This window comes from Zosterops lateralis, assembly GCF_965231275.1.
Source record: "Zosterops lateralis genome assembly, chromosome: 15".
Classification (NCBI taxonomy): domain Eukaryota; kingdom Metazoa; phylum Chordata; class Aves; order Passeriformes; family Zosteropidae; genus Zosterops; species Zosterops lateralis.
In genome coordinates this window covers 16198541-16220555 of record NC_139775.1, presented here as the reverse complement: position 1 = coordinate 16220555, position 22015 = coordinate 16198541, and the positions used below count along the sequence as shown (strand labels likewise).

Here is a 22015-nt window from a genome sequence, read left to right as displayed (position 1 = left end):
CGTTATCCATTACAGCTTCACCTGTGGGTGCCGGGGGATCGGGGCCGGGAGGAATCGGGGTCGGTGCTGAGCGCGGGGCGGAGCCAGGGGCGGTTCCCGGGACCCGCTGTCCAATCAGCGCTGCCGATTCCTCAACGAGCCCGCCAATTGGGAGCCGGGCGGGGATTCAAATCGGTGCCGGAAAAAGCCGATGCTCCATGAGCTCGGTGTGGAACTCTCTGGTGGGGTCCGGGGTCCTGGCACCTGGGACCCGCCCCGCGCCCGTGGAGCCCCGCCCCCGGCCGCCTCTGGGCCCCGCCCCCGGCCGCCTCTGGGCCCCGCCCCCGGCACTGCTCGGCCCCGCCCCCGGCCGCCTCTGGGCCCCGCCCCCGGCATTGCCCGGCCCCGCCCCCGGCCGCCTCTGGGCCCCGCCCCCGGCACTGCTCGGCCCCGCCCCCGGCCGCCTCTGGGCCCCGCCCCCGGCATTGCCCGGCCCCGCCCCCGGCCGCCTCTGGGCCCCGCCCCCGGCACTGCTCGGCCCCGCCCCCGGCCGCCTCTGGGCCCCGCCCCCGGCACTGCCCGGCCCCGCCCCTGGCCGCCTCTGGGCCCCGCCCCCGGCCGCCTCTGGGCCCCGCCCCCAACACTGCCCGGCCCCGCCCCCGGCCGCCTCCTGGCCCCGCCCCACAGCGCCCCAGCTCCGCCCCGAGTCCGCCCAGCGCCCCGCCTTCTTCAAGTCCCATTTAACCAGAATGAATTTTTGGGGATAGGAGCACCCAAAGCCAGCAGAACTGACCTTAATCACTTTTGGGGGATCTCTCTTTTCTTCCTCACCAAACTCCCACTGTCAAACCCAGCCTGAGGCTCAGCTCCCCATCCCCTCAGCCCCTCCAAGGACCTCGGCTTGGATTTCCCAATCCAACAAGGCAGAAATGCTGCTCTCCTTAGTGTATATCCTAATTGCAGTAATTGCTTAAGAAATAACTAAAAGACATTAAAGGAATGAAGGGAATTTGAACAAGAGCTGCCAGCTCCAGGGACCATCCCAAGGGTTGCAAAAACCCCTTACCATTTATTTTAATTAACCAACTCAGAGCAATTAATACCACACTGAGAGAGTATGATTCTTTTCAATTGAGTTATAGATTAATATTGCAGAATGTAAAAACCTTTCTAAACCCAGAAACTCTTTTAAGAGATAGACAGGGCACAGCTGCAGACAGAGTCTGGTGATTCAGGGGAAAAACCCCAAAGTTTTCAGTCTTTAGCATCTTCCACAATGTCACCGTTGACAGCAGACAAGGCTTCAGCCTCAGCAAGACAGACTCAGAGATTTTGCAGATCCTGGTCTCGCCTCAGCCTTTCAGCAGGTCCAGCCTGCAAGGAGAGAGAAGAAAATGGGTCAGAATGGACAGCCTACCTCCAGAAAATCAGCATCATCCACAAAGCATTAAATAGAGCTGTAAGAACTTCCCAAAGGTCCATTTCCCTGCGGACTGAGGGCTCCAGGTTGAAGCACAGGCTGCACCTGCCAAGGGCAGACTTTGGGAACCCCAGAAGTAAAAGCTGCTCGATATTTCAATACAAAGTGACAGCAACAACATTAAGTCCATTTGCACAAAAGGCAGAAGAGACGTGACTCAAAGTTAAGTCAAGATCTGGAGAAGTGAATCAGAACTAACCAAAAACAACCTGTCAAATTATTGAGACACAAATAGGAACCTGATGCTGTGCTGGATAAACACAAAATGCTGATTACCATGAAAACTGAAGGAAAAGTTGCTGAAGATCTTCCATGACACAAGATAGCAATGACATGAAGCAGTGCAGTATGTGTTACAATGCACTGAAATGCTCGGGGTGAAATCATCTGTTCCGCAGAAACTGCTGAAGCACATTAAGGTTTCACAGAGATGATTTAAAAAAAATGATATCAGGTTAAATCTCACCCTTTGCAGCACCTCTTGCAAGACAGCTCAACTTTCAAGAGTTAATGGTTCCTCACGAATAAGAGCTTGCTTTTCCAGGGTTCCTAGAATAGAGCCCAGATGCCACCGTTGAGATCCTGAAGCCAAAAATCCAAATACAGCGCTCCTTCAGAACCCTGAGGGACAGCCACGGATTCTGGGGCTACAGGAAACAGTGAAAAATGGCACCAAGAACAGTGCAGTGCTGGCTGGGAGAAGCAGCATTACTCTCTGAGAAAATGCCATTCTGCAGCCAGTTTAGTGCTTTAGAGAATTTTACTGCCATGGGGGAGGGAAAAAAAAAAAAAAAGGTATTATAGCTGGGGAATGAAGGGAAAAAAATCCCCAAACCACTGTCCAGAGTCTGAGGGTGAACATCCACAATAAGACATCAAAATAAATAGAGACTTCAGAAAAAAAATAGAGACATTAAAACCAGCCCAAATGAAAAGCCGTCTATTAGAACAATGCTTGCACCAAAGAACTCTGGCGTGGAGCCTTAATTCAGGATAAAGTTACTGAAGAATATCTGAAGACCACTTTTAAGTGCTGTACACCAAACTAAACCCAACTCCACTTCCATTTTCTAGACAGATCCTCAGACTGCTGAGTGAGAGTCTCAAGCACACACTCAGTTGTCAGATTTGCCTTTGCCCACCTCAGCAAGGACAGAGCAGACGTGGCCAGTGCAGGTCAGACCCACCCCAAGCCCTGCCTGAGCCCCTCTGGCCACCCTTCCCGCTGCTAATACTGGCCCCAACAGGCTCCAGCCAGGCCCTTTATGAGTTTGCTTTGTGTATTCTCCTGATCAGATGGGAAGGAACCCTCCTGTGCCCTGAGCCCGGTGAGATTTTCCTGGACAAAATGCAATTTCTCATACAAAAGGCAGTTTTGTTTGGTTTTTTTGTAGGATTTGCCCTACACAGGTGATGTTCCTCACAACTCAGCACTACGATGCCAACAGCAGCAATACAGAAAACCCCTCTGGGACAGAGCAGCAGAAAAACCCACCTCCAGACTCACCAGAGAGATGACAGGAGCGCCCTCCGTGCGATGCCTGCTGAGCCAAGTGGAGCTGGCAGGGTGACCCATGGACATTCTGTGTTCACCTTTCAACAGAGTCAATGCAGAAACAGAACAAATCTCTCTTGGTGTCGAGATGCCTTCAGGTGCACCTGGAGATGCTGCAGTGTCCTTCAGCAGCCAGAGCAGAACAGGGTTTCTACGGTGCTGTAAGTGAGAAATACAATTTAATCAGAAGAAAATAAAAGGAAGCATCTCTCCTTGTATTTTTATATTAAAAAAAAATCATGCACTAGAATTTTTTTAAGTGTTCATTCTTGCTTTTATGCAAGTGTAAGTTATGAGGACTCAACTTCCAGCCTGAAATTGCAACAGCCCCTCAGGCTGACTGAGCTCAGCCAGACCACCAGAATCACTGAATTGGGGAAGGGAAAGCTCATCCCATTCCAGCCCCACCCAGGGCACGGACACCTTCCACCAGATCCAGGGGCAGCCACAGCTTCTCTGGGGAACCCGTGCCAGGGCCCCGCCGCCCTCACAGGGAACAATTCCTTCCTGATATTTAATCTAAACCGGCCTCCCTTCATCCTGATGAAGCCCTTCCGCTTGTCCATCACTGCGTGTCCTTGTGAGAAATCCCTCTCCATTAGGGCATAAGCGGCTGGCACAGACTCCCCCAAATCAATGTTCTGGGGGCTCTTGGGGCCACACGAGCACTCCGGGCGTTTTACCGGCTTCTCCTGCCGCCTTCCCCGGGAACCCCCGGCACGGCTCCAGCGCCGACAGCGAGTGCTCCAGCTCCGGGCACAGCGCCAGCGTGTCCCGCCCGCCCGCCGGGGGATCGGCAGCGGCCCCGACACCGCCTTGAATGGCCCGCCGAGGAAGCGGCAGTGACGGCAGACACCAGCCCGGGGCCGCCCGGGAACTGCCCCCGGCTCGGGCGGGCGCGGCTCGTTCGGAGAAACCCGGCTGGGCTCGGCTGTTCGGAGAAACTCGGTCATTTCCGTCAGCCGTCGGCTCTTCGGCTGTTCGGCAACTCTCGGTCATTTTCGTCACACCTCGCCTTTTTTGGTGGCAGAGAGCATTACGTCACTTTCGCCCCTCCCCGCCGCCATCTTTAGAAGGTCAACAGCAGCGAACCGAGCCGCCATGTTGGTTGTGGCGCCCCTTAAGGCCCCCCATAGGTGTCTAACACAAGCGCCTGACTAAAATGAGTAACCCGAACCCGCCTGCGGCGTGGCTGAACCCACAGCCCGTGTCCCTACACCTGGAGACGCCACAGAAAATTGTCCTCGGGCGGCGCCGTGGTCGGGATTTTTGTGCAGGCAGTCTAATAGACACACATGAGGTGGTCCTCATTTTTTCCCGCCCTTTTCGCCGCCATCTTTAGAAGGTCAAGCGCCCCGAGTCGGGCCGCCATCTTGGTTGTGGCACCCTCCCCAAATGTCCCCCTCGGCTGCTCGCACAAGCGCCTGACAACATCGCCTGCCCAAACACTGCCGTGGCGCCGCTCAGCCCCCATCCCGTGTCCGTCACCTGCGTGTGCCGCGGAAAAACCGCTCCCGGGCCGCTCCCTGGTCCAGGTCGCGCGCAGGCAGCCGGCTGCAACGTGCCCTGGGTCCCCTCTTTTTTTTTCTCGCCTTTTTGGCCGTGATTTTTCGGTCCTCGGGCGGCAGCACTGCCCGTGAGCTCAGACACCGGGGCTGCTGCTCACCTCGGGTACCGGCACGGGGGAGAATTGCAGTACCGCTGTATGTCCACAGGATGGCAGCACTGCCGCACAGCTCTCGGGGCGGGCGCGGGGGAGAGTTGCAGTACCGATCTTTATCCACAGGATGGCAGCATTGCCTTACAAATCGCCTGCCATCAACCATACCGAATCCAAAAAAGCCTTCAGTTTAGGCTGCATTTCAAAATAACTTCTATTTCTTCCTCTGATATATCTAATAACCATTACAAATTTATCTATTATATCATGTACATTATATTAAGCATATTTTACATATTATAATAAATGGAACAAGTAATAATATAGTGTATCAATAGTGTATCTATTCCTAGTATCTTTCATATTTTATAGTTCTCATTCTGTTACTTATATTTTTATTTTTATTTTTTTGTATTATTTTCAATTCGTATTTACTTCTTGACATTTTTACCGATATTTTAAACTATATGAATTCATTGACCTAACACATCAGAACCACAGTTAATTAGAATTGAATGAGCCTGGTTTTCTAAGAGATAAATATTTAATCGTTATTAAAATAATATGGGCATATTTTCTCTTTCTGTGTGCTTTTGGGGAGAGGGGGTTTGTTTTGGATTTCTTGGCTAATAAACAAGGAGGTTCAAAGAGCTACAAAATAAAATGTCCATATTATTTTATCTCTGCCTCTGAAATACACTTCGACATCAAGCTCCTGCTGGTAACACTGTGCATGGGTAGAATGAGACCTGAAAGGAAAAAACAGGCACCACGGTGTTCACAGCTTTCTCAGTTCAGGTTTATTAATTTAGTAGAAAATACAGAGAATTTTTAGTAACTGCACTCTCAATTATATCCAGACGTCCAGCAGACAGGGAGGTCATTTCTCAAATTCTTCCTTGCTGAGAGCCAACCTCCCACATACTCGGGGGAAACAAAAGGGTGGATTTTATCCCCTTGCATCTGAAAGAAAGTCAGGACAAAACTCAAAGTGCTGCAGGAGAACTCGACAGCTCCAGACACTTTGTGTCCATCTAGGGATACCCTCTACAGGCCAACTACACCCTACATGACAAATTTCAACTCCCCAGGACTTGTCCCATTCCCCCTACACCCAGACTAAGCAACAAGGCAGAGCAGCTCCAGGCAAAACACACCAACACCCGTGACACAGGACAGGACAAAAGGGGGGACACAACAGGGACAGAAATATCTCAGCAAGAAGAATGACCCTGAGGACCGAGAGAACTCGCAATGAGATGACCGAGGTAAGACCCATGGGGAGCTGACCAGGCTCAGAGAACCCTGCAGGAAGAAGATGCCAACGGGATCACTGATCCCAAGAAACGCAGGGATGGATGCCTGAGAATCCTATGGTCAGAATCCTGTACCTGTCTCTGCATTCTGACAAGACCTAATCTGCCAGAATGGATGGTGGCAGTGCACAGCTGTGGATATAGCTCAGAACAAGACCTGGAAAGGCATCAGCCTGGATGGTTGTGAAGAGAGATGGATTCTGAGGAGCCTCTGAGCTCCCGAGTCAAAGGTTTGATGCCTGGCCTGGTATCAGCACCAGGAATAGGGAGATGTTAAGAACGATGCCTGGGGTCTCCAAAAGACCCCTTGAAGGGTTAAGGCAAAAGACACACAAAACTAAACACACAAAAGAGACAGAGTACACAACAGACAAGTGACACAACGTGCCCTGGGACTGCTCTGCCCTGCACACCTCAGCACTGTGAGACCTTCCCTCTATGTGCCCTAAAGGGGTCACATCTTGGACATCCCCATCTCCAAACCTGATTTAAAACCCCCTCCTGGTGACCCCTGACCCCACACCCCACTTTCATCCCCTCTGTGGCTCCCAGCCCTCCACTTATCTCTGGGACATCTGGGGATGCCAATCTATGTCAAAAGCCAAAGAAGGTGCCTCTCCCTCGGGGAAATTCCTGCTGTCACTGGGCTGGTGTCTCTCAGTCAGCTACAATAAAGAAAAACAAATGTGACCGTGTGATCTCAGCAGCACATGGGCTAAAAACCAGCAATTCTGCTACTCAACACCTCCTGAGCACACCCAGGTCCTCGGGCCCTGTGCTCCAGCTCTGCTCAGACACCAACATTGCGGGGTGTGCCTGGGTTAAGAGCAGACAAGGTGATGTGGCACTGCTGAAACTTGAGCAGAGCCTCCCTCCTCCCTGACACACCTCAACTCCTCGGCTGTTACCAAAGCCCACCTGGATGGCCCCTTCAAATGGAGAAGGTCAAGGCTTCACCACACAGTCCTGTAATGTTCCCAGGGTCCAGCTGGTGAGGGGAGCTCGGCATCGTGTGAGTGGAACACCTAAAACACACAGCACTGGATGCTCAGAGTTCCACCAGCAAGTGAGGCTGGAGCAATAGTAACTGCTTCTGTCCACCCATCACTGCTCACCTCGTCCATTTCACCTTGACTGCTGATATCCAGCTTTGCCTCCTAAAAATACAGACAAAGAGCAGTGCTGTAACATGGCCACCATTTACACGCCCCTGCAAACACAAACAGTGACTGACCTTCTCAGGGGAGCCCCCTCACCCGGGATGGGGCACTCTGCCATGGATTGAATCCATCTGCACCTGAAACAAAGTCAGGACAAGAGTCAAAGTGCTGCAGGAGAACTCAACAGCTCCAGACACTTTGTGTCACCCTCTCTCTTTTTACTCCTGAGGGGTCCATCCCACTAGGGCCCTCTCCTCTCTAAGGTAACTTTAAATTGCCTCCTGGGACTGAAAAGGTTTTTCCCCTTCTCCCATCCACCAGCCCCAACACTCAGCATTTGGAATACGAGCAGACAAAATCCCTCCTCGACAGAAATGAACGTGTTGGCTCCGTGGATTTGGAGACGTTCCCTCGGTGCTGCCATATCCAAACTCCAGCTGTGCACCTCCTCACACTACCTGGGACCACAGAACAGAAAATGTGACTATTCCCCTCCAGAAGAGTCACCCCCAGGGCTCCTCTGCACCCCTGTCCCAGCTCCCCCTCAGACCTCCCCCCACTCCAGAGGCTGCCCAGAGTGAACCCAGCAAAAGGAAAAGGGACACACTGAGCACAGCACTCACCTGTGGGCCACCTGCCCAAGGGCCAACTCACCCCCTCCCTCTATTCCTTGGCACACCTGGGGCAGCAGCAGCACCTGCAAAGAAACATAAAAGGAAAAAATCATGGTGAGTTCCTGTGAAACAGCAACCTTCCTGCTCTGACTGAAGCACAGCACAAGTGAACCTTAATGTTCCACCCATCCACCCTCCTCTGGCGTCCTGGGCCAGCACATCTGCCAAGGGGACCACCTAAAATAAATTAAAAAAAAAAAAAAAACAGTGAATGCTTAGAGTTGCACCAGCAAGTGAGGCTGGAGCAATAGTAACTGCTTCTGTCCACTCATCACTGCTCACCTCGTCCACTTCACCTTGACTGCAGAGACCCAGCTTGGCCTCCTAAAAATAAAGACAAAGAGCAGTGCTGTAACATGGCCACCATTTCAATTCCCCTGCAAACACAAACAGTGACTGAGCTTCTCAGGAGAGCCCCCTCACCCGGGATGGGGCACTCTGCCATGGATTTAATCCATCTGCACCTGAAAGAAAGTCAGGACAAAAGTCAAAGTGCTGCAGGAGAACTCGACAGCTCCAGACACTTTGTGTCAATCCAGGAATACCCTCTACAGCCCAACTACACCCCACATGACAAATTTCAACTCTCCAGGACTTGTCCCATTCCCCCCACACCCAGACTGAGCAACAAGGCAGAGCAGCTCCAGGCCAAACACACCAACACCCGTGACACAGGACAGGACAAAAGGGGGGACACAACAGGGACAGAAATATCTCAGCAAGAAGAATGACCCTGAGGACCGAGAGAACTCGCAATGAGATGACCGAGGTAAGACCCATGGGGAGCTGACCAGGCTCAGAGAACCCTGCAGGAAGAAGATGCCAACGGGATCACTGATCCCAAGAAATGCAGAGATGGATGCCTGAGAATCCTACGGTCAGAATCCTCCACTTGGCTGTGCACTTTTAGAAGACCTAATCTGCCAGAATGGATCACAGCAGTGCACAGCTGTGGATACAGCTCAGAACAAGACCTGGAAAGGCACCAGCCTGGATGCTTGTGAAGAGAGATGGATTCTGATGTGTGTCTGAGCACCTGAGTCAAAGTTCAATGATATCAGTGCCTGTTCAAGGAACAGGGAGATGTTAAGAACGATGCCTGGGGTCTCCAAAAAACCCCTTGAAGGGTTGAGGAAAAAGACACACCACACAGGACACACAAAAGACACAGAGTGCACAACAGACAAGTGACACAACGTGCCCTGGGACTGCTCTGCCCTGCACACCTCAGCACTGTGAGACCTTCCCTTCACGTGCCCTAAAGGGGTCACATCTTGGACATCCCCATCTTCAAACCTGACCCAAAAATCCCTCCCGGTGACTCCCAACCCACACCCCACTTTCACCCCCTCTGTGGGTTTGAGTCCTTCACTTATCTCTGGGATGTCCAGGGATGAGAATCCACATCAGGTGCCAAGGAAGGCTGTCTCTGCCTCTGGGAAATTCCTGCTGTCACCGGGCTGTTGTCTCTCAGTCAGGTGCCATAAAGAAAACCAAACATCCACGGATGATCTCAGCAGGGCTGTTGGCTGGTCAGTGAGGAGATCTCAGTGTGAGACAAGTGACCACCTGAAACACACAAACAATAATGGAGGCTTAGAGTTGCACCAGAAACACCATGACCCTGACCACACAAATATATCAATTTTAGGAAATGCAAACAAAAGTCCAGCAAAAAAAAAGCCAACTCTTATTACTCGTAGTCCATTTTCCAAATATAATAAAGATAACCCCATGTCCATTCCCCTCAAAAAACCTCCAAAATACACACCCAGAACCCCCCCAATTTAAAGACCTGCCTCTAACCAAGTAAGAACCATAAACCCCACGTCTTTTAAACTATAAATTCATTAAGCTAACACATCAAAACCACAGACTTTTAAATTCTTAGTCCACACTAATACACCATATACACCAATCCCATCACTATATACAAAATCAAAACCTATTTTCTATTTCTACTAACAAAACAAGAAAATCACAACTTTTAACGGCAATAAAACCTAAAAACACCTAATTAGAAGTAAAATTATCCCATTATAACTAACTCAAAACCCCAAACACTCCAAAACAAGTACTTGAAGTGCCAAAAACCATCAAATAGTTAAAATAACTCCTTCAAAAATGCCTTCTGTACCTTTCAGACTGATTTTGAGAGCAAAGCAAGGAAAGAAAAAGCACACAGCTTGTTTTAAGAGAACAGTGGTCACTCCTCTGCATTCCCTCTACAGTGTATTCAGCTGAAGCACAGACAGACTGCAGCACACAGATCTGATGGCTCTTTGTTAGTTGTTAGTTTTAGGGCAGAGAAGTTCCCTGCACTGATTTTTTCCCCCCTTTTCTCAGGGCTCATTAAACCTGCTGCAGACTGAAAATCCCAGAGAAGCACCAAGAGTTGCACCTGCAGCCACAGGGCCTGGACCTCAGCATTTTATCAATGCTGGAAGAGCTGACAAGAGACCAAAGGAGCTACAACCCACAGCAAGGACATTCTGAATTTACCATCTCGCCACAAAATAACAGAAAATTTTATTATTTTATGTCATTCACTCTTTATGCTTGTGAGCACTTTGTTAAATAAATAGTTTTTCCCATTTTTCTCCAAAGAAGTTCTTTCCCAAACCAATTTAAGAGAGACAATTTTAGTTTACTCTCTAAAAAAAAAACCCATTCAAAAGTTTCCTCTCAGGTTTATCCTAAACCACAACAACAAACAATTCAATCCATAGAAATAAAAGTAGCACAAATATACTTAAATTAACAGCACCAAAAACAATTATTCCTAACTCAATGAACTCATAATTCCTCAAAACCATCAAAACAAACAAACCACCTATAAATACACACAAAACAAAAAGATCCATTAGACTACAAACAATACCTCCTAAATTACCCAAAACTATAAAATGTATACTGTAGTCAAGCATGCTAAATAAACAAACCCCTATAACACAATAAAAAAATCATTTAATTGTAAATATTAAGAAACCCTAAAAAATTAACTACATCACACGGTCCCAAACCCACTAAAACAAACACTAGATGCTCCCTATGATAAAAACCACCACTCAATAAATAAAAGCCTCCCCTATACCTCACACCACAGCCAATTACACCACTGTAAACCTTAGACAATAAACCCTGGAAAAACACAATATCCCCCCAAAATAATTCACCAACAAAAATCAGTTCAAAAATACTCTGACCAATGTGAACTATGAAACCAAACATGAATTAAATACACCACATATCCCTCGTCACACCACCTACAAACAGAATAAAGCTACACAATAAATCACTAAAAACCACCAAACAGAAAAACCAGCTCTACCCAACCTGAATCCCTCCATACAACACACAAAACCCCAATAACACATTTCAGAAGTCTCTCAAAAAAGCTACTTAAATCAGTTCTACCTCAAATACAAACAAACCCACACATAAAGTTATCTTTGCTCAAAAACCAAATTATATATAACAAATAACACCAAAAAAAGTCACACAAAACACTACGCACCACCTCAGAACATCATATTGAATAAGAGCCACATAGAAGTGCCACTATTCATTTAAATTCCAGGTGAAAAGAAAATCCCTCCACTTCAAACACAGACAGCAACAGAAAAAAAAGAAGTTTCTTCAATCAATTTAAACTCCTTTTGTCTCCATAACTCCTTTTTCGTCTGGGAGCATCGGGGAGGGTTTATTAAGATGAAGCTGAAAAGGAAAAAAAGTCCCCTCTATAAACCCACACTGGTTTACCTTGTGCTGTTGCTCAGTGTAAAGGTTTGATCCCCATCGCCTCCCAAGTAACGCTCCAAACCCACGTGCTCCCCATGAACCACAGCCGGAACCTCAGCGTGAGCTCCTCACTCCCCACGGCTGGATACCAAAATGAGCTGGGGCTGCCCTCTTAACCTGGAACCGCCCCATCATTATCCATCATAGCCCCACCTGGGGCTGCTCTCTCCCCCCTCACTGTTCCCAGCTCACACCCGGGGCTGCTCTCTCCCCTCCCCATCCTGTGCCATCTCTCACCTGCAGCTGCGGCCAATCCGAGGGTGAGGCAGAGGGGACTTGCTGTTCATTCCCGGGACGGTTCATGGTCTGCAGCTGACACGATGGGGCACCGGGCTTCCCTTGCTGTGGATAAGGACCCCTCTTCTCCTGCAGGTGCCCGAGGCTGGAACGGGGATTCCACCCCCGAAAATCCATATGCCTGAGGTTCATAATTCCTAAGGAAATTCCCCAGAAATCGTTACCCTTCATTTACAAATATTCCTTTGGAATCACTCCTGACTTGTCCTTCTGTGGAAGCGTTTTAAACATTCATTGGAGAGCTCAGGAGCCGAGTTGGCTTGTTTATGACTTGGCTGACAAGCCCAGACAAAACCCAAACACCGAGAACGCCGGCTCCGCCCCTGGCTCCGCCCCTGGCTCCGCCCCTGGCTCCGCCCCTGGCTCCGCCCCTGGCTCCGCCCCTGGCTCCGCCCCTGGCTCCGCCCCTGGCTCCGCCCCTGGCTCCGCCCCTGGCTCCGCCCCTGGCTCCGCCCCTGGCTCCGCCCCTGGCTCCGCCCCTGGCTCCGCCCCTGGCTCCGCCCCTGGCTCCGCCCCTGGCTCCGCCCCTGGCTCCGCCCCTGGCTCCGCCCCTGGCTCCGCCCCTGGCTCCGCCCCTGGCTCCGCCCCTGGCTCCGCCCCTGGCTCCGCCCCTGGCTCCGCCCCTGGCTCCGCCCCTGGCTCCGCCCCTGGCTCCGCCCCTGGCTCCGCCCCTGGCTCCGCCCCTGGCTCCGCCCCTGGCTCCGCCCCTGGCTCCGCCCCTGGCTCCGCCCCTGGCTCCGCCCCTGGCTCCGCCCCTGGCTCCGCCCCTGGCTCCGCCCCTGGCTCCGCCCCTGGCTCCGCCCCTGGCTCCGCCCCTGGCTCCGCCCCACGCTCCGCCCCACGCTCCGCCCCACGCTCCGCCCCTGGCTCCGCCCCACGCTCCGCCCCTGGCTCCGCCCCACGCTCCGCCCCTGGCTCCGCCCCACGCTCCGCCCCTGGCTCCGCCCCACGCTCCGCCCCACGCTCCGCCCCACGCTCCGCCCCACGCTCCGCCCCACGCTCCGCCCCACGCTCCGCCCCACGCTCCGCCCCACGCTCCGCCCCACGCTCCGCCCCTGGCTCCGCCCCACGCTCCGCCCCACGCTCCGCCCCACGCTCCGCCCCACGCTCCGCCCCACGCTCCGCCCCACGCTCCGCCCCACGCTCCGCCCCACGCTCCGCCCCACGCTCCTCCGCCGAGCGCCGTGCCCGGCCTGGGATGGGGGCGGGACCAAACTTCCACATACTCGGGGAAAAAAAAAGAATAAGAAAAAAAAAAAGGAAGAATGAAAAAAAAATATTATAAAATAAAATAAAACAAAATAAAAATTTTAAAAAAACCTCAAAAGTTATTAAAAAAGAAAAAAAAAATCTAAAATAAATTTAAAATATAATTTAAAAATTTAAAATACAAAATAAATAACATGAATGTAAAAACTGAAATATTATCCATAAATTTTTAAAAAATAAAAGTCATTAAGATTTTAAATAGTAATAAAGAAAAATTTGAAAATTTTAAAAATAAATAATAGACTAAAAAATAAAAATTAAAGAAATAAACCAAAAGCATTTTAAAAAGACAAAACAAAAAATATATTAAAACATTAACCACAATACAATATTTAACATAAAATACAAAAATCAAAAATTAAAAAAAAAATAAACAATAAGTAAAATAAAATACGAAATTAAATAAACACAGCCCTCCCCTCATGCCACTGCCTAACACAGGCCCCTTGAGTTTTCTTGATTAGGCAGGGATAGGCAAAACAAACCCAGTGCCTCCCAGAAAATAAGGTTTTCTAGACAATTCTTGGAAACAAATTCTGTTTTAGCAGGAAGCTCACTTGGGATGAACACCCACATGTGCCAAGGCAGGAAAGAACAACCTCATTGTGTCCAAGGAACAGCAACTAGGCCGGGATTTAAGTTTTAATGGGACTTATGTAATTAAAAACACACTCAGTTGAACTTGAAAACGAGATGAATCAAGGCAATTAAACACTTTACAAGTTTTCCTGGGAATTCCCAGAATTCTGTGGATATGGTGCTGACACATTCCTGATTTACCAACCTTAATTGGGGAAATTTCCTTGGAAATGTCCCCTAAGAATTAGCAAAATTCCAATTAGGATAGAAAATAGGAAAAAAAATATATAGCCTTACTAAAATCAGAGAGAGGAAAAACATCAAATAAAAGGAAGGAATAATATCCAACTCCCAGCTTGCCTGGAAAACAAGCTCAGGAATTTCTAACATGGAAAACTTTTGGAACAGCCAGGAAGTCTGTGGAAGTCCATGGAATGATGATTTCAAATCTGCTTCCTCTGCTCTGATTGTCAAGGGAAGAGGGAGTTAAACATGCCAATTTACTCCTATTCCAGAAGGATCTCTAGTTTGTGGGAGTAACAATCCAAAGAAACTCCAATCTTACTTGGATTTGACAGATGAAACTCCCAGCAGAGATGGGAAGTTTCAGTGGAACCAAAGAGCCACAATTCCTGGAATAACAAAATTCCACTCAGCAAAAGTCAGGAATTCTATTTACAAATCCATGGAGGAGGAGGAGGAGGATGACACCAGGGACACAAACCAGCTGAAAGCAACGATTTACTGGAAAGGGCAGGAAATCAAATGGACAGTCTCTGGTTATGGTCAGGCATTTCTCCAGGAGTCAGAGAGAAAAGTGGGAACCCTGCACTGGGATAAGGCCTTCCAGTGGCTCCACTTCCTACAGGCTCTCTCCCTTTTTGCCAACTACCTGCAAGAGGAAAAACAGCAGGAATAAAGTTTCAAACAGGAGGTCCTTGGTTCAGGCAGACTGAAGTGCAGCTCCCAGGGAGCGAGTCCAGGCTGGGCCCAGGGGAGCTCCGGGAATCTGGGATTGCCCATGGGATTCAAGGGCTGGAAAAGCAGGACCCACCTGCCGGGTTTAGTGCTGGGACACAGCAAGGCCTCGGCTCAGGGGCAGCAGTTAGAGCTGGGACCCCAGGAGAACACCCCAAAGCCGGGTCAAACATCCAGCATGACACGCAGCACGCTCCAGGAGAAACTCAGGTGGGAGAAGCCCCCGGATGCTCCGGGTTCCTTCTCCTCGGCATCTTTGCCAGGGCCTCCCTCAGAATACTGACCTCACCCTGCAGCTCCTACAAAATAGGAGAACTTATGGAAATCACCCAGCAATCCATGGATTTCCAGGTATTAAGAACCAAAGCAGCCGCCTCTCAGTGGTGTCCCCAAGGCCCAGCAGTGCCCAGCACCTCTGACTGGAATTTGAGGGCTCCCAGCACAGCCCCAGAGCAGCAGAAAAACCCACCTCCAGACTCACCAGAGAGATGACAGGAGCGCCCTCCGTGCGATGCCTGCTGAGCCAAGTGGAGCTGGCAGGGTGACCCATGGACATTCTGCGTTCACCTTTCAACAGAGTCAATGCGGAAACAGAACAAATCTCTCTTGGTGTCGAGATCCCTTCAGGTGCACCTGGAGATGCTGCAGTGTCCTTCAGCAGCCAGAGCAGAACAGGGTTTCTACGGTGCTGTAAGTGAGAAATACAATTGAATCAGAAGAAAATAAAAGGAAGCACCTCTCCCTCCATGCTTTTTATATTAAAAAAATCATGCATCAGAATTTTTTTAACCGTTCATTCTTGCTTTACACTGTGTAAATTACAAGCACTCAACTTCCAGCCTGAATTTGCAACAGCCCCTCAGGCTGACTGAGCTCAGCCAGACCACCAGAATCACTGAATTGTGGAAGGGAAAGCTCATCCCATTCCAGCCCCACCCAGGGCACGGACACCTTCCACCAGATCCAGGGGCAGCCACAGCTTCTCTGGGGAACCCGTGCCAGGGCCCCGCCGCCCTCCCAGGGAACAATTCCTTCCTGATATTTAATCCAAACCGGCCTCCCTTCATCCTGATGAAGCCGTTCCCCTTGTCCATCACTGCGTGTCCTTGTGAGAAATCCCTCTCCATTAGGGCATAAGCGGCTGGCACAGACCCCCCCAAATCAATGTTCCGGGGGCTCTCGGGGCCACACGAGCACTCCGGGCCCTTTACCGGCTTCTCCTGCCGCCTTCCCCGGGAGCCCCGGCTCGGCTCCAGCTCCCGGCACAGCGGCAGCGTGTCCCGCCCGCCCGCCGGCCGGGGGATCGGCAGCGGCCCCGACACCGCCTTGAATGGCCCGCCGAGGAAGCGGCAGTGAGGGCGGACACCGGCCGGGAGCACCCCGGAACTGCCCCCGGCTCGTTCGGTTCGGCTGAGGGGGGGGCGACGTTCGGGGAAACTCGGCTGGGCTCGGCTGTTCGGGGAAACCCGGCGATTTCCGTCAGTAGTCGGCTATTCTCGGCTGTTCGGAGAAACTCGGCGATTTCCGTCAGGGGTCGGCTATTCTCGGCTGTTCGGCTATACTCGGCGATTTCCGTAAGCCGTCGGCTCTTTTCGGCTGTTCGGCAACTCTCGGTCATTTCCGTCACACCTCGCCTTTTTTGGAGGCAGAGAGCATTACGTCACTTTCGCCCCTCCCTGACGCCATCTTTAGAAGGTCAACAGCAGCGAGCCGAGCCGCCATGTTGGTTGTGGCGCCCCTTAAGGCCCCCCATAAGTGTCTAACACAAGCGCCTGACTAAAATGAGTAACCCGAACTCGCCTGCGGCGTGGCTGAACCCACAGCCCGTGTCCCTACACCTGGAGACGTCACAGAAAATTGTCCTCGGGCGGCGCCGTGGTCGGGATTTTTGCTCAGGCAGTCTGATAAACACACATGGGGGGTCCTCATTTTTCCCGCCCTTTTCGCCGCCATCTTTAGAAGGTCAAGCGCCGCGAGTCGTGCCGCCATCTTGGTTGTGGCACTCCCCCCAAATGTCCCCCTCGGCTGCTCGCACAAGCGCCTGACAACATCGCCTGCCCAAACACTGCCGTGGCGCCGCTCAGCCCCCATCCCGTGTCCGTCACCTGCGTGTGCCGCGGAAAAACCGCTCCCGGGCCGCTCCCTGGTCCAGGTCGCGCGCAGGCAGCCGGCTGCCACGTGCCCTGGATCCCCTCTTTTTTTTTCCCGTCTTCGTGGCCGTGATCTGTCGGTCCTCGGGCGGCAGCACTGCCCGTGAGCTCAGAGACCGGGGCTGCTGCTCACCTCGGGTACCGGCACGGGGGAGAACTGCAGTACCGCTGCATGTCCACACGATGGCAGCACTGCCGCACAGCTCTCGGGGCGGGCGCGGGGGAGAGTTGCAGTACCGATCTTTATCCACAGGATGGCAGCATTGCCTTACAGATCGGCTCGGGGGGAGCTGCAGTACCGATCTTTATCCACAGGATGGCAGCATTGCCTTACAGATCGCCTGCCATCAACCAAACCGAATCCAAAAAAGCCTTCAGTTTAGGCTGCATTTCAAAATAACTTCTATTTCTTACTTTGATATATCTAATAACCATTACAAATTTATCTATTATATCATGTACATTATATTAAGTATATTTTACATATTATAATAAATAGAACAAGTAATAATACACTATTGATACACTATATCTATTCCTATTATCTTTCATATTTTATAGTTCTCATTCTGTTACTTATATTTTTATTTTTTTTGCATTTGTAATTTTTTTCAATTTGTATTCACTTCTTTCCATTTTTACCGATATTTTAAACTATAGGAATTAATTGACCTAACGCATCAGAACCACAGTTAATTAGAATTGAATGAGCCTGGTTTTCTAAGAGATAAATATTTAATCTTAATTAAAATAATATGGGCATATTTTCTCTTTCTGTGTGCTTTTGGGGAGAGGGGGTTTGTTTTGGATTTCTTGGCTAATAAACAAGGAGGTTCAAAGAGCTACAAAATAAAATGTCCATATTATTTTATCTCTGCCTCTGAAATACACGTTGACATCAAGTTATTGCTGGTATTACTGTGCATGGGCAGAATGAGACCTGAAAGGAAAAAACAGACACCACGGTGTCCACAGCTTTCTCGGTTCAGGTTTATTAATTTAGTAGAAAATACAGAGAATTTTTAGTAACTGCACTCTCAATTATATCCAGACGTCCAGCAAAGAGCGAGGTCATTTCTCAACTTCTTCCTTGCTGAGAGCCAACCTCCCACATACTCGAGGGAAAAAAGAGGGTGGATTTTATCCATCTGCATCTGAAAGAAAGTCAGGACAAAACTCAAAGTGCTGCAGGAGAACTTGACAGCTCCAGACACTTTGTGTCAATCCAGGAATACCCTCTACAGGCCAACTACACCCCACATGACAAATTTCAACACCCAAGACTTGTCCCATTCCCCCCACACCCAGACTGAGCAACAAGGCAGAGCAGCTCAGGCCAAACACACCAACACCCGTGACACAGGACAGGACAAAAGGGGGGACACAACAGGGACAGAAATATCTCAGCAAGAAGAATGACCCTGAGGACCGAGAGAACTCGCAATGAGATGACCGAGGTAAGACCCATGGGGAGCTGACCAGGCTCAGAGAACCCTGCAGGAAGAAGATGCCAACGGGATCACTGATCCCAAGAAAAGCAGGGATGGATGCCTGAGAATCCTACGGTCAGAATCCTGTACCTGTCTCTGCATTCTGACAAGACCTAATCCACCAGAATGGATCACAGCAGTGCACAGCTGTGGATACAGCTCAGAACAAGACCTGGAAAGGCATCAGCCTGGACACTTGTGAAGAGAGATGGATTCTGAGGAGCCTCTGAGCTCCCAGGTCAAGGATTTGATGCCTGGCCTGGTATCAGCACCAGGAATAGGAAGATGTTAAGAACGATGCCTGGGGTCTCCAAAAGACCCCTTGAAGGATTAAAGGCAAAAGACACACAAAACAAAACACACAACAGACACGGAGTGAACAACAGACAAGTGACAGGACATGCCCTGGGACTGCTCTGCCCTGCACACCTCAGCACTGGGATCAAAAATGAGACTTTCCCTTTACACAGCCTAAGGGGTCACATCTTGAGCATCCCCATCTCCAAACCTGACTCAAAAACCCTCCCTGGTGACCCCTGACTCCACACCCCACTTTCATCCCCTCTGTGGCTCCCAGCCCTCCACTTATCTCTCAGACATCTGGGGATGCCAATCCATGTCAAAAGCCAAAGAAGGTGCCTCCCCCTCGGGGAAATTCCTGCTGTCACTGGGCTGGTGTCTCTCCGTCAGCTACAATAAAGAAAAGCAAACGTGACCGTGTGATCTCAGCAGCACATGGGCCAAAAACCAGCAATTCTGCTACTCACCACCTCCTGAGCACACCCAGGTCCTCGGGCCCTGTGCTCCAGCTGTGCTCAGACACCAACATTGGGGTGTGCCTGGGTTAAGAGCAGACAAGGTGATGTGGCACTGCTGAAACTTGAGCAGAGCCTCCCTCCTCCTCCCTGACACACCTCAACTCCTCGGCTGTTACCAAAGCCCACCTGGATGGCCCCTTCAAATGGAGAAGGTCAAGGCTTCACCACACAGTCCTGTAATGTTCCCCAAGGGCTCATGAATGAGGCAGACTGGGACAGCAGTCCAGTTGGTGAGAGGGGAGTTCAGTGCAGTGCAAGTGGATTGCCTAAAACACACAATAAAGGAGGCTTAGGGTTGCACCAGCAAGTGAAACTCCAGCAGAAGCAACTGCTTCTGTCCACCCATCACTGCTGACCTCGTCCCCTTCACCTTGACTGCAGAGATCCAGCTTTGCCTCCTAAAAACAAAGACAAAGAGCAGTGCTGTAACATGGCCACCATTTACACTCCCCTGCAAACACAAACAGTGACTGACCTTCTCAGGGGAGCCCCCTCACACAGGATGGGGCACTCTGCCATGGATTTAATCCATCTGCATCTGAAACAAAGTCAGGACAAGAGTCAAAGTGGAGAACTCAACAGCTCCAGACACTTTGTGTCACCCTCTCTCTTTTTACTCCTGAGGGGTCCATCCCACTGGGGCCCTCTCCTCTAAGGTAACTTTAAATTGCCTCCTGGGACTGAAAAGGTTTTTCCCCTTCTCCCAACCACCAGCCCCAACATTCAGCATTTGGAATACGAGCAGACAAAATCCCTCCTCGACAGAAATGAACGTGTTGGCTCCATGGATTTGGAGACATTCTCTCAGTGCTGCCATATCCAAACTCCAGCTGTGCACCTCCTCACACTACCTGGGACCACAGAACAGAAAATGTGACTATTCCCCTCCAGAAGAGTCACCCCCAGAGCTCCTCTGCACCCCTGTCCCGGCTCCCCCTCAGATCTCCCCCCACTCCAGAGACTGCCCAGAGTGAACCCAGCAAAAGGAAAAGGGACACACTGAGCACAGCACTCACCTCTGGGCCACCTGCCCAAGTGCCAACTCACCCCCTCCCTCTATTCCTTGGCACACCTGGGGCAGCAGCAGCTCCTGCAAAGAAACAAAAAAGGAAAAATTATGCTGAGTTACTATGAAACAGCAACCTTCCTGCTCTGACTGAAGCACAGCACAAGTGAACCTTAATGTTGCACCCATCTACCCTCCTCTGGCATCCTGGGCCAGCACATCTGCCAAAGGGACCACCTAAAATAAAATATAACAGACCAGTGAATGCTTAGAGTTGCACCAGCAAGTGAAACTCCAGCAGAAGCAACTGCTTCTGTCCACCCATCACTGCTCACCTCGTCCACTTCACCTTGACTGCAGAGATCCAGCCTTCCTTTCTAAAAACAAAGACAAAGAGCAGGGCTGTAACACGGCCACCATTTACACTCCCCTGCAAACACAAACAGTGACTGACCTTCTCAGGGGAGCCCCCTCACCCGGGATGGGGCACTCTGCCATGGATTTAATCCATCTGCACCTGAAACAAAGTCAGGACAAGAGTCAAAGTGCTGCAGGAGAACTCGACAGCTCCAGACACTTTGTGCCAATCCAGGGATACCCTCTACAGCCCAACTACACCCCACATGACAAATTTCAAGTCCTCAGGACTTGTCCCATTCCCCCTACACCCAGACTGAGCAACAAGGCAGAGCAGCTCCAGGCCAAACACACCAACACCCGTGACACAGGACAGGACAAAAGGGGGGACACAACAGGGACAGAAATATCTCAGCAAGAAGAATGACCCTGAGGACCGAGAGAACTCGCAATGAGATGACCGAGGTAAGACCCATGGGGAGCTGACCAGGCTCAGAGAACCCTGCAGGAAGAAGATGCCAACGGGATGACTTGTTCCAAGAAACACAGGGATGGATGCCTGAGAATCCTATGGTCAGAATCCTGTACCTGTCTCTGCATTCTGACAAGACCTAATCCACCAGAATGGATCACAGCAGTGCACAGCTGTGGATACAGCTCAGAACAAGACCTGGAAAGGCATCAGCCTGGACACTTGTGAAGAGAGATGGATTCTGAGGAGCCTCTGAGCTCCCGAGTCAAGGGTTTGATGCCTGGCCTGGTATCAGCACCAGGAATAGGAAGATGTTAAGAACGATGCCTGGGGTCTCCAAAAGACCCCTTGAAGGGTTAAGGCAAAAGACACACAAAACAAAACACACAAAAGGCACGGAGTGAACAACAGACAAGTGACACGACGTGCCCTGGGGCTGCTCTGCCCTGCACACCTCAGCACTGTGACACCTTCCCTCTATGTGCCCTAAAGGGGTCACATCTTGGACATCCCCATCTCCAAACCTGACTCAAAAATCCCTCCTGGTGACCCCTGACCCCACACCCCACTTTCATCCCCTCTGTGGCTTTTAGCCCTTCACTTATCTCTGGGATGTCCAGGGATGAGAATCCACATCAGGTGCCAAGGAAGGCTGTCTCTGCCTCTGGGAAATTCCTGCTGTCACCGGGCTGTTGTCTCCTAGTCAGGTACCATAAAGAAAACCAAACATCCAGGGATGATCTCAGCAGGGCTGTTGGCTGGTCAGTGAGGACATCTCAGTGTGATACAACTGGACCACCTGAAACACACAAACAATAATGGAGGCTTAGAGTTGCACCAGAAACACCACGACCCTGACCACACAAATATATCAATTTTAGGAATTGCAAACAAAAGTCCAGCAAAAAAAAAGCCAACTCTTATTACTCGTAGTCCATTTTCCAAATATAATAAAGATAACCCCATGTCCATTC

The 22015-nt window shown here is 50.6% G+C and overlaps 2 long non-coding RNA genes across 2 annotated transcripts; both read right to left on the bottom strand.

Annotated features, from left to right (window-relative positions):
* Positions 1-1107: 1107 nt before the first annotated feature.
* LOC310915559 lies at positions 1108-3069 on the bottom strand. The gene is made up of 3 exons (XR_014591180.1): positions 2967-3069; positions 1926-2008; positions 1108-1353 (listed from the first exon to the last, which is right to left on the bottom strand). It is a non-coding gene; the product is annotated as an uncharacterized lncRNA (long non-coding RNA).
* Positions 3070-7457: 4388 nt separating this feature from the next.
* LOC310915699 lies at positions 7458-20742 on the bottom strand. The gene is made up of 4 exons (XR_014591210.1): positions 20667-20742; positions 19577-19604; positions 7774-7847; positions 7458-7608 (listed from the first exon to the last, which is right to left on the bottom strand). It is a non-coding gene; the product is annotated as an uncharacterized lncRNA (long non-coding RNA).
* Between the last annotated feature and the right edge of the window lie 1273 nt (positions 20743-22015).